Raw genomic sequence first — 11,998 nt, 5'->3', positions numbered from 1 at the left:
GGGTACATTTTTCCCGCCCATGTCCAGAGGTTTGAACATCGTGTCCCTCCCGCCCTGGTCCATTTTAGATCTCCCGATGATGCAGTTGAAGTCACCGCCTAGGATGACCAGCCTGGACGTCGCCAGCAGCAGTGGGAGATGCTGGCAGACGTTCCACCGCTCGCTGCGTTGTACCGGGGCGTACACGTTGATCAACCGGAGCGGAGCGTTGTTGTACATCACGTCTGCTACGAGGAGGCGGCCGTCCACCACCTCCTTAACTTCGGAGATGGTGAAGTTACCTCCCCGCAGCAGAATACCCAGGCCGGAGGAACGGCAGTCATTACCCCCCGACCAGATCGATGGCCCGTGGGACCACCATCGCGACCACTGCCTGTAGGTGCTGAGGTGTGGTATTCCACACTCCTGCAGAAACAGTAGGTCAGCTTTGACCTTGGCAAGGTAATCCAAGGTTGAAACACATCGCGTAGTAGATTTAATGCTACGCACATTAATGGAAGCAATTCTTACACCCATTTTTTCCTGAAAATTCGTTGTTGCTTCCCATACCATTTGTCGTCGCCTCCTTGATGAAGGGTCAATGACCCGAAACGTTAACTCTGCTTCTCTTTCCACAGATGCTGCCAGACCTGCTGAGTGGTTCCAGCATTTCTTGTTTTTATTTCAGATTTCCAGCATCCGCAGTATTTTGCTTTTCTCTCGCTGTCTCTTGCTGGTTTGCTCAGTACCTTTCTCTGTCTGTTCCTTTCTGAGTCCTGATAATATCTTCCTGGTTTTCTGTGTGTCTTTCTCTGCCTGCCTCATTGTCGGTGCTGTTACTCAGTGTCCTTGTGTCATTGTGCAGTGAGGGTGAGTCCGTCAGCACGTGTGTTGCTGAGTCCGGGATTCTTGAGAAATCCGACTCCAATCCTATTTTTATAAAAACATTGGGGAATGAACATATTTCACTAACGGGCAGCTGAAACTGAAAGCAGTAGTTAGCAGAGTGGTGCAGCGGAAGCATGCTGGGCCCATAAACCAGAGGTCAATGGATCGAAACCATTCTCTGCTATTTATGTTTGGTAATAATACAAACAGTTCCCTTTCAAAACATCAAGTATTTACCCAGAGTAACAAGATGCTTCCAAAGGCACTCTATTGCTATCAGCTTCTTCTTTCTAGTGAACACATCAATCAGTAACAAATCACTTTTGCTCACACGAACACAAGCTGCAAACACGGACCAGCCGAGTCTCTCCCACTTTGTCAACCCCTTCCTGCAGAGCCTCCTCTCCACCACCAGATGGTGATGTTGGCCACAATAAAACCAGGACAAATGGTCACAGTGAGGAGACGGTCAGTAACAGAAAATAAAACAATAACAGGGAAAACCTTTACACAACAACAGGGTACATCTTTACACAACAGAAAACATATTTACACAACAGGAAATACCTTTAGATAACAGGGAGAACACAATCATACAAATGCCTTGTTTCTCCATCTCAGTCTCGTTGCCTCTCTCTCTGTCCCTCACTTTTGCTTCCTCACAGTCTATTCTTGGTTTTCTGTGTGTTTTTCTCTCTGTCCCGTTGTCGATGGTGTTACTCAGCGTCCTTGTAACATTGTGTAGCCAGGCTAAGCCTCCCAACACCTGTGTTGCTGGAATAAAAACAGAAAATGCTGGAAATGCTCAGTAGGTCTGGCAGCATCTGTGCAGAGAGAAACAGTTAACAGTTCAGGTCTGTTTCCTTAGCTCACATTAACTTTGTTCTCTCTCCACAGATGCTGCCAGACCTGCTGATTATTTCAAGCATTTTCTGTTTATGTTTCAGATTTCCAGCATCTGCAGTATTTTGCTTTTGTACGTGTGTTGCTGTGTCTGGGACTGTTTGAGTGCAATGCTATTGCTTTATAAACAGCGTTGAAACAAACATTTATCTCGTTAACACACAGCACTAATACACAGCTGGATATAAACAGCAGCCTGCAGCAGAGGGTGCAGTGGAAGTTTATTAACACAAATAATTCACCTGCACTATATTTACTGCTGCCCACAATCACACCACACTTCATCTTAACACGTTTTACTCTTTATTTACATCAACTTCTTCCTTCCAGTAAACACTTCAATTTGGAACACAGCTTCCAAATCACCTTTATTCACAAACCCGAACACACACCAGCCCAGACTTTCCCCTTTCTGTCAACCCATTCCTGCATCACTGCCTCTACACCAACAGTTGTTGCTAGAATCATACAATCATAGAATGGCTACAGCACTGAAGGAGGCCATTCAGCCTGTCGAACCCGTGCTGGCTCTCTGTGAGAGCAACTCACCTCATTTCACTCCCTAGTCAGTTCAATTTTGGAGGTGGGAAAACTTCTCGAAAGAATAATTCGGGACAAAATTAATAATCCCATGGACAAATGTGGGTTAATTCAAGAAAGCCAGCATGGATATCTTAAGGGAAAATCATGTTTAACTGTCCTGCTGTAGTATTTTGATGAGGTTACAGAGAGGGATGATGAGGGCAATGCTGTTGATGTGGTGTACATGGACTTTCAAAAGGTCTGGCAGCATCTGAAAGGTCACTGACCTGAAACGTTAACTTTGCTTCTCTCTGCACAGATGCTGCCTGACCTGCTGAGTATTTCCAGCATTTCTTGTTTTTATTATGGCACAGAGTTCCCTTTTCAAACTTACAGAATTAACTACAATAATGTACTCTGAGATTCAAGTGAAATATCAGCCCAATATTTACACACATTATGAGTTTATAAGTTTCAGTATTAATTCCTATAGTGCATCCTGACATATACATTAGATATAACATAACATAAGAACAGAAGAAATAGGAGCAGGAGTAGGCCATTCGGCCCCTCAAGCCTGCCCTGCCATTCAGTAAGATCATGGCTGATCTGCCCCAGACCTCAACTCCTCTTTCATGGCAGCTCTTCATGGACCTCAACTCTCCAATATTTCAAAAATCTATTTACATCCTCTTTAAATACTTTCAGTGATTTAGCCTCCAATACTGTCTGGGGTAGAGAATTCCAGACATTCACTACCCTCTGAGAGAAGAAATGCCTTTGCATCTCAGTTTAAATGAGTGTCCCCTTATTCTGTAACTATGTCGCCTAGTTTGAGATTTCCCCACTAGTGGAAACATTTTCTCAACATCGACCCTGTTAAAAAAAAACAAGAAATGCTGGAAATACTCAGCAGGTCTGGCAGCATCTGTGAAGAGAGAAGCAGAGTTAATGTTTCAGGTCAGAGACCCTTCTTCACCCTGTTAAGCCCCCTCAGAATCTTGTACGTTTCCAAAAGATCACCCCTCATTCTTCTGAACTCGAATGAATAACCTGTTTAGCCGTTCTTCATAAGTCAACCCCTTCATCTCAGAAATCAGCTGAGTGAATCGCTTTTGAACTCCTCCAATGCCAGTAGATCCTTTCTTAAGTCTAAATCTCAAGTGTGATATCAGATTGAGAGAATCTGAAAGATAGTATAACCTGAGATACAAACTGAGAATTCAGTTTAAAACTCCCCCGGATTGTGAAACTAAAAGATACAATAGCAATTTAATTTGTATAGACTGTGCTTTGGATCACAGTCCAGCCCTCATACAGTATCAGACTGGAAGATACTGTAGCAATTCCATTAGTGCAGACTCAGCTCTACATTACAGAGCAGGGAACATATTTAAACAACCGGGAACACCTTTACACAAGACGGATCATATTTACACAACTGAGAAGATCTTTACCCAACAGGGAACCATTTTACATAATAACAGAGAACATCTTCACACAACAGCGAATACAGTAACACAACAGAGAACATATTACACAGCAGGAAATATCTTTAAAAGAACACAGGGAACATCTTTACACAACAGAGAACACAATTACATAAATCATCAGTCTTTCGCTGTCTCTTGCTGGTTTGCTCAGTACCTTTCTCTGTCTGTTCCCTTCTGGGTCCTGATAATCTCTTCCTGGTTTTCTGTGTTTCTTTCTCTGTCTGTTCCCTTCTGGGTCCTGATAATCTCTTCCTGGTTTTCTGTGTGTCTTTCTCTGCCTGCCTCATTGTCGGTGCTGTTACTCAGTGTCCTTGTGTCATTGTGCAGTGAGGGTGAGTCCGTCAGCACGTGTGTTGCTGAGTCCGGGATTCTTGAGAAATCCGACCACAATCCTATTTTTATAAAAACATTGGAGAAATGAACATATTTCACTAACAGGCAGCTAAAATTTAAAATGGTAGTTAGCAGAGTGGCGCAGCGGAAGCGTGCTGGGCCCATAACCCAGTGTTTGATCGATCGAAACCATCCTCTGCTATTTATGTTTGGTAGTAACACAAACAGTTCACTTTCAAAACTTCAAGTGTTTCCCCATAATAACAAGATGCGCTCGATTGCAATCAGCTTTTTCCTTCGAGTGAACAGATCAATCAGTAACAAATCACTTTTGCTCACACGAACACAAACTGCAAACACGGACCAGCCGAGTCTCTCCCACTTTGTCAACCCCTTCCTGCAGAGTCTCCTCTCCACCACCAGATGGTGATTTTGGCCACAATAATACCAGGACAAATGGTCACAGTGAGGAGACGGTCAGCAACAGAAAATAAAACAATAACAGGGAAAACATTTACACAACAACAGGGTACATCTTTACGCAACAGAAAACATATTTACACAACAGGAAATACCTTTAGATAACAGGGAGAGCACAATCGTACAAATGCCTTGTTTCTCCATCTCAGTTTCGTTGTCTGTCTCTCTCTCTCCGTTCCTCACTTTTGCTTCCTCACAGTCTATTCGTTTTCTGTGTGTTTTTCTCTCTGTCCTGTTGTCGATGGTGTCACTCAGCGTCCTTGTAACATTGCGTAGCCAGGCTGAGCCTCCCAACAACTGTGTTATAGAACATAGAACATAGAACAGTGCAGCACAGTACAGGCCCTTCGGCCCACGATGATGTGCCGAACCTTTAACCTACTCTAAGATCAAAACTACCTACATACCCTTCATTCTACTATCATCCATGTACCTATCCAAGAGACGCTTAAATGTCCCTAATGTATCTGCTTCTACTACCACCGCTGGCAGTGCATTCCACGCACCCACCACTCTCTGTGTAAAGAACCTACCTCTGACATCTCACCGAAACCTTCCTCCATCACCTTAAAATTATGCCCCCTGGTGATAGTCCTTTCCACCCTGGGAAAAAGTCTCTGGCTATCCACTCTATCTATGCCTCTCATCATCTTGTACCCCTCTATCAAGTCACCTCTCATCCTTCTTCGTTCCAATGAGAAAAGTCCCAGCTCCCTCAATCTTTCTTCGTAAGACATGCCCTCCAGTCCAGGCAGCATCCTGATAAATCTCCTCTGCACCCTCTCTAAAGCTTCCACATCCTTCCTATAATGAGACGACCAGAACTGAACACAATATTCCAAGTGTGGTCTAACCAGGGCTTTATAGAGCTGCAGCATAACCTCATGGCTCTTAAACTCAATCCCCCTGTTAATGAAAGCCAACACACCATACGCCTTCTTAACAACCCTATCAACTTGGGTGGCAACTTTGAGCGATCTATGGACATGGGCCCCAAGATCCCTCTGTTCCTCCACACTACCAAGAATCCTGTCTTTTCGCCTGTATTCTGCATTCAAATTCAACCCTCCAAAATGAATCACTTCACACTTTTCCAGGTTGAACTCCATCTGCCACTTCTCAGCCCAGCTCTGCAGCCTGTCAATGTCCTGTTGCAACCTACAACAGCCTTCCACACTATCCACAACTCCAGCAACCTTCGTGTCATCGGCAAACTTGCTAACCCAGACTTCCACTTCCTCATCCAAGTCATTTATAAAAATCACAAAGAGCAGAGGTCCCAGAACAGATCCCTGCGGAACACCACTGGTCACCGAGCTCCAGGCTGAATACTTTCCATCTACTACCACCCTCTGTCTTCTATGGGCCAGCCAATTCTGTATCCAGACAGCCAACTTTCCCTGTATCCCATGCCTCCTTACTTTCTGAATGAGCCTACCATGGGGAACCTTATCAAACGCCTTGCTGAAATCCATATACACCACATCCACTGCTTTTCCTTCATCAATGTGTTTTGTCACATCTTCAAAGAATGTAATAAGGCTTGTGAGGCATGACCTGCCCCTCACAAAGCCATGCTGACTGTCTCTAATCAAACTATGCTTTTCCAACTAATCATAAATCCTGTCTCTCAGAATCCTCTCCAATAATTTGCCCACTACCTACGTAAGACTGACTGGTCTGTAATTCCCAGGGTTATCCCTATTCCCTTTCTTGAACAAGGGAATAACATTTGCCACCCTCCAATCATCTGGTACTACTCCAGTGGACAGTGAGGACGCAAAGATCATCGCCAAAGGCGCGGCAATCTCTTTCCTCGCTTCCCGTAATATCCTTGGGTATATCCTGTCTGGCCCCAGGGACTTATCTGTCCTCATGTCTTTCAAAATTTCCAGCACATCCTCCCTCCTAACATCAACCTGTTCGAGCATATCAGCCTGTTTCACGCTGTCCTCACAAACGACCAGGTCCCTCTCACTAGTGAATACTGAAGCAAAGTATTCATTTAGGACCTCCCCTACCTCCTCCGACTCCAGGCACAAGTTCCCTCCACTATCCTTGATCGGCCCTACCCTCACTCTGGCCATCCTCTTGTTCCTCACATAAGTGTAGCACGCATTGGGATTTTCCTTAATCCTACCCGCCAAGACTTTTTCATGTCCCCTTCTAGCTCTCCTAAGTCCATTCTTCAGTTCCTTCCTGGCTACCTTGTAACCCTCTAGAGCCCTGTCTGATCCTTGCTTCCTCAACCTTAAGTAAGCTTCCTTCTTCCTCTTGACTAGCTGTTCCACATTTCTTGTCATCCAAGGTTCCTTCACCCTACCATCCCTTCCTTGCCTCATCGGGACAGTCGCAGCAAGTGCTCCCTAAACAACCTCCACATTTCTGTCGTGCATTTCCCTGAGAACATCTGTTCCCAATTTATGCACCCCAGTTCCTGCCTAATAGCATTGTAATTCCCCCTCCCCCAATTAAATATTTTCCCATCCCGTCTGCTCCTGTCCCTCTCCATGACGATAGTAAAGGTCAGGGAGTTGTGATCACTATCACCGAAATGCTCTCCCACCGAGAGATCTGCCACCTGGCCTTGTTCGTTGCCAAGCACCAAATCCAACATAGCTTCCCCTCCAGTCAGCCTATCTACACAAACAGGTCAGTGGCAAGTGGTCCAGAGGAAAACCACAAAGAAAAAACATCCCAAAGCCACCACCCAAACCAGTGGCAAGAGGAGGCTCTCTTATGAATCAGACTGCAACAACTCCTCTTCACTGGACGGGGAAATGCTGGAACGACAGCCCCTTCAAAAGAGGCGGCAGAACTCCGAGATGGATGATAAAGCATCCCAGCTCCCGGGCACTGGAAGCTGTGATGGGCCCGGCGTGCCCCAACCCCAATGCCCCACACGTAACGACGTGACCAACGCATCTCAGCTCCGGGACACCGGGAGCAAAGACACGTCTGGCGCACCAGAGCTCCGGGAGACCGGGAGCTGTGATGTTTTCGAGGAGGAACAGATGGAAGCAGCTGAGGACAACCCAATGCTCTCTGCCTACAGGACCCCCGCGATGTCACCCGAGCGGCACAAACCCTGCATGAAAAATCAGGAGGGGTTTCTGAGCCCAACCAACGTGAAACTGCTTGCGCACAAGATGGGTATGCAGGAACATCCCGAAGGACTGGGACTAGCGAGGACAAATGGTATGGGAAGCAACAACTAATTTTTAGTAAAACATGGGTGTACGAATTGCTTCCATTAATGTGCGTAGCATTAAATCTACTACGCGATGTGTTTCAACCTTGGATTACCTTGCCAAGGTCAAAGCTGACCTACTGTTTCTGCAGGAGTGTGGAATACCACACCTCAGCACCTACAGGCAGTGGTCGCAATTGTGGTCCCACTGGCCATCGATCTGGTCGGGGGGTAATGACTGCCGTTCCTCCGGCCTGGGTATTCTGCTGCAGGGAGGTAACTTCACCATCTCCGAAGTTAAGGAGGTGGTGGGCGGCCGCCTCCTCGTAGCAGACATGATGTACAACAACGCTCCGCTCCGGTTGATCAACGTGTACGCCCCGGTACAACGCAGCGAGCGGCTGACCGTCTTCCAGCAGCTCCCACTGCTGCTGGCGACATCCAGGCCGGTCATCCTTGGCGGTGACTTCAACTGCATCATCGATGCGGCTGGACGATCCGGCAGTGACGACAGCAAACTGGACGCTACGTTCAGATTCCTAATAGAAACAGTTAAGGATGCCAAACTGCACGACGTCTTCAGAAAACCTGCAGACGGGGCGCAGCGCAGATACACATGGTCAAGATCGGACGGGTCTGCCCGTTCCAGGATTGACTTCCTGTTTGTGTCCCGTGCTGTCACGGTCGGAACCACCTACGTCAAGCCGGTGTTCTTCTCCGACCACTGCCTCTTACTGGCCGACTGTCACTTACAGGACGACCAGCGGGTTGGCAGAGGGACGTGGAAGCTCAATGCGACACTGCTGACCCCAGAGAACGTTGAGGAACTCAAAAGGGATTACAATGGTTGGAGGACCGTGAAACCCCTCTTTGAGTCTCCAGTTCACTGGTGGGAAGCGATTAAGGAGAACATCAAGAGGTTCTTCATCCAGAAAGGTGTTCAGAAGGCGAGAGAGAGACAGATGGAACTGTCCCGACTCCAGAAAATTATGCAAAATCTACTCCGGTTGCAGTCAATGGGGGTCGAGGTCAAGGAGGACCTCCAAGAGGTGAAGAGCCAGCAGGCCTCGCTCTTTGCCAAGGAGGCCTCCAAGATCATCTTCCGATCCAGAGTCCGTTCCATCGAGCAGGATGAGACGTGCTCGCGTTACTTCTTCCAAAAGGGACACAGAGAGAGCTCTGTTATCAGCAGCCTGAAGGAGGAAGTTGGCTCGGTAACTTCTTCGCAGTCCGACATACTGAGGATCAGCAAATCCTTTTATGCTGGGCTGTATGACGCGAAGCACACAGACAGCAGAGCCTCCCAGTCCTTCCTGTCATCTATCACAGAGGTCTTAGATGACAGCAGGAGGGAGAGACTGGACAAGCCGCTAACTCTGGACGAGCTGACAAAGGCCGTCCAGTCTTTCGAGACGAGTAAAACTCCCGGGAGCGACGGCTTACCGGTCGAGTTGTACTCGGCCCTGTGGGACGGGGTCGGCCCGGACCTGCTGGAAGTATACGAGAGTATGCTCCTGGCCGGCAGCATGTCAGAATCCATGAGAAAAGGCATCATCACCCTCATTTACAAGCAGAAGGGGGAGAGGGCAGAAATCAGAAATTGGCGGCCCATCTCACTGCTTCATGTTGATTACAAGATACTGTCCAAAGTCATAGCCAGTCGAGTCAAGTCTGCTCTGGAGTTGGTGATTCACCCCGAACAGACCTGTACTGTACCCGGCAGGAAGATCTCTGATAGTCTCGCGCTACTCAGGGATACGATCGCCTACGTACGGGACAGGAGGGTGGACACCTGCCTCATCAGCCTGGACCAGGAGAAGGCTTTTGACAGGATATCGCACACCTACATGATGGACGTGCTTTCCAAAATGGGGTTTGGGGAGGGAATCTGCAATTGGATCCAACTGCTCTACACAAATATCAGTAGCGCAGTCTCAATCAACGGGTGGGAATCGGAAAGTTTCCCGATCAAATCTGGAGTCAGACAGGGCTGCCCTCTGTCCCCGGTCTTGTTTGTTTGCTGTATTGAACCCTTTGCTGAGTCCATTAGGAAGGATGCGAGCATAAGAGGGGTGACAATCCCAGGCAGCGGAGGCACTCAGGTCAAAACCTCCCTGTACATGGATGACGTCGCCGTCTTCTGCTCGGATCCACTGTCCGTGCGCAGACTGATGAGCATCTGCGACCAGTTCGAACTGGCCTCGGGAGCCAAAGTTAACCACGGCAAGAGCGAGGCCATGTTCTTTGGCAACTGGGCTGACCGATCCTTTGTCCCCTTCACCGTCAGGTCAGATTACCTGAAGGTGCTGGGGATATGGTTCGGAAGGGCCGGGGCGTGCCCAAAACATGGGAGGAGCGAGTAGCCAAGGTACGACAAAAGTTGGGCATGTGGGGGCAGCGATCTCTCTCCATTGTGGGTAAGAACCTGGTCATCAGGTGCGAGGCGCTCACGTTGTTGCTCTACGTGGAGCAGGTCTGGCCCATACCCCACTCCTGCGCCGTGGCAGTCACCCGAGCCATTTTCCGCTTCGTCTGGGGATCTAAAATGGACCGGGTCCGGAGGGACACGATGTTCAAATCTCTGGACAAGGGCGGGAAAAATGTATCCAACGCGGCCCTCATCCTGATAACCACCTTCGTGTGCGGCTGCATCAAGCTGTGTGTAGATCCCCAGAACGCAAACTCCAAGTGTCACTACGTGCTGAGGTTCCATCTGTTCCCGGTGTTGCGAAGGATGGGCCTGGTCACAATGCCGCGGAACGCTCCATGCAGTTGGGCGGTGCCGTACCACCTATCCTTCGTGGAGCAGTTTCTGCGGGGAAACACCTTTGACCACCGGTCCATCAGGCAGTGGTCTGCACGGAATGTCCTCAAGGCCCTACGGGAAAAGAAAAACGGTGGATCCTGTCGGATGGTTCCCCGAGCAGACCGTCAAAGTCATTTGGCGGAATGCCTCATCACCAGAACTTTCAAACAAGCACCAAGATGTAGCTTGGCTTGTGGTGAGAAGGGCCCTCCCCGTCAGATCCTTCATGCACACCCGAAGTCTCGCCCCCTCCGCACAGTGCCCCCGCGTTGGCTGTGGTGGGGAAGAGACGGTCGCCCACCTCCTCCTGGAATGTGCCTTTGCAAAGCAGGTATGGAAAGAGATGCAGTGGTTTTTGTCAAGGTTCATCCCAAGCAGCTCTGGAACACAGGAGTCTGTGCTCTACGGGCTGTTCCCAGGGACGCACACCGAGACAAGCATCAACTGCTGCTGGAGGACTATCAATTCGGTGAAAGACGCCCTTTGGTCTGCCCGAAACTTGCTGGTCTTCCAGCGCAAAGAGTTGTCCACCACCGAATGTTGCAGACTGGCACATTCCAAGGTCCAGGACTACGTGCTGAGGGACGCACTAAAGCTTGGGGCAGCCGCAGCAAAGGCTCAATGGGGAAAGATCACAGTGTAAGGTTCCCCCACTAAGCTGGACTGAGGGGCTGGATCCATGGGAAACCCCTCGAACTGTATCGTTAATATTCTCAATTGCTGTAAATGTAAAACTGTAATTGACATGACAATTGTGAAACGGAAGGGTTGGGAAGAAACTCATGACAGTATTGAAGGAAACTGATCCCCCTGGCAATGTTTGTATTTTTTGGTGCTGTTTGGAAACTGTTTGGCAATGTAATTTTTACAGATCTTTATGAATGAAGTATATTTTGGAAAAAAAAAAATCTACATATTGAGTCAGGAAACCTTCCTGGACACACCTGACAAAAACTGCTCCATCCAAACTATTTGCACTAAGCAGGTTCCAATCAGTATTAGGGAAGTTGAAGTCACCCATGACAACAACCCTGTTACTTCTGCACCTTTCCAAAATCTGCCTCCCAATCTGTTCCTCCGTGTCTCTTTTGTTATTGGGGGGTCTATAGAAAACTCCCAATAAAGTGACTGCTCCTTTCCTGTTTCTGACTTCCACCCATAATGACTCACTAGACAAACCCTCCACGATGACCTACCTTTCTGCAGCTGTGATACTATCCCTGATTAACAATGCCACTCCCCCATTTCTTTTACCTCCCTCCCTATTCCTTTTGAAACATCTAAACCCCGGAACATCCAACATCCATTCCTGCCCCTGTGATCTCCAAGTGTCCGTAATGGCCACAACATCGTAGCTCGAAGTACTGATCCATGCTCTAAGTTCATCACCCTTATTCCTGACAC

Source organism: Heterodontus francisci, chromosome 28, assembly GCF_036365525.1.
Source record: "Heterodontus francisci isolate sHetFra1 chromosome 28, sHetFra1.hap1, whole genome shotgun sequence".
Classification (NCBI taxonomy): Eukaryota; Metazoa; Chordata; class Chondrichthyes; order Heterodontiformes; family Heterodontidae; genus Heterodontus; species Heterodontus francisci.
Note: the sequence above shows the minus strand (reverse complement) of the source record.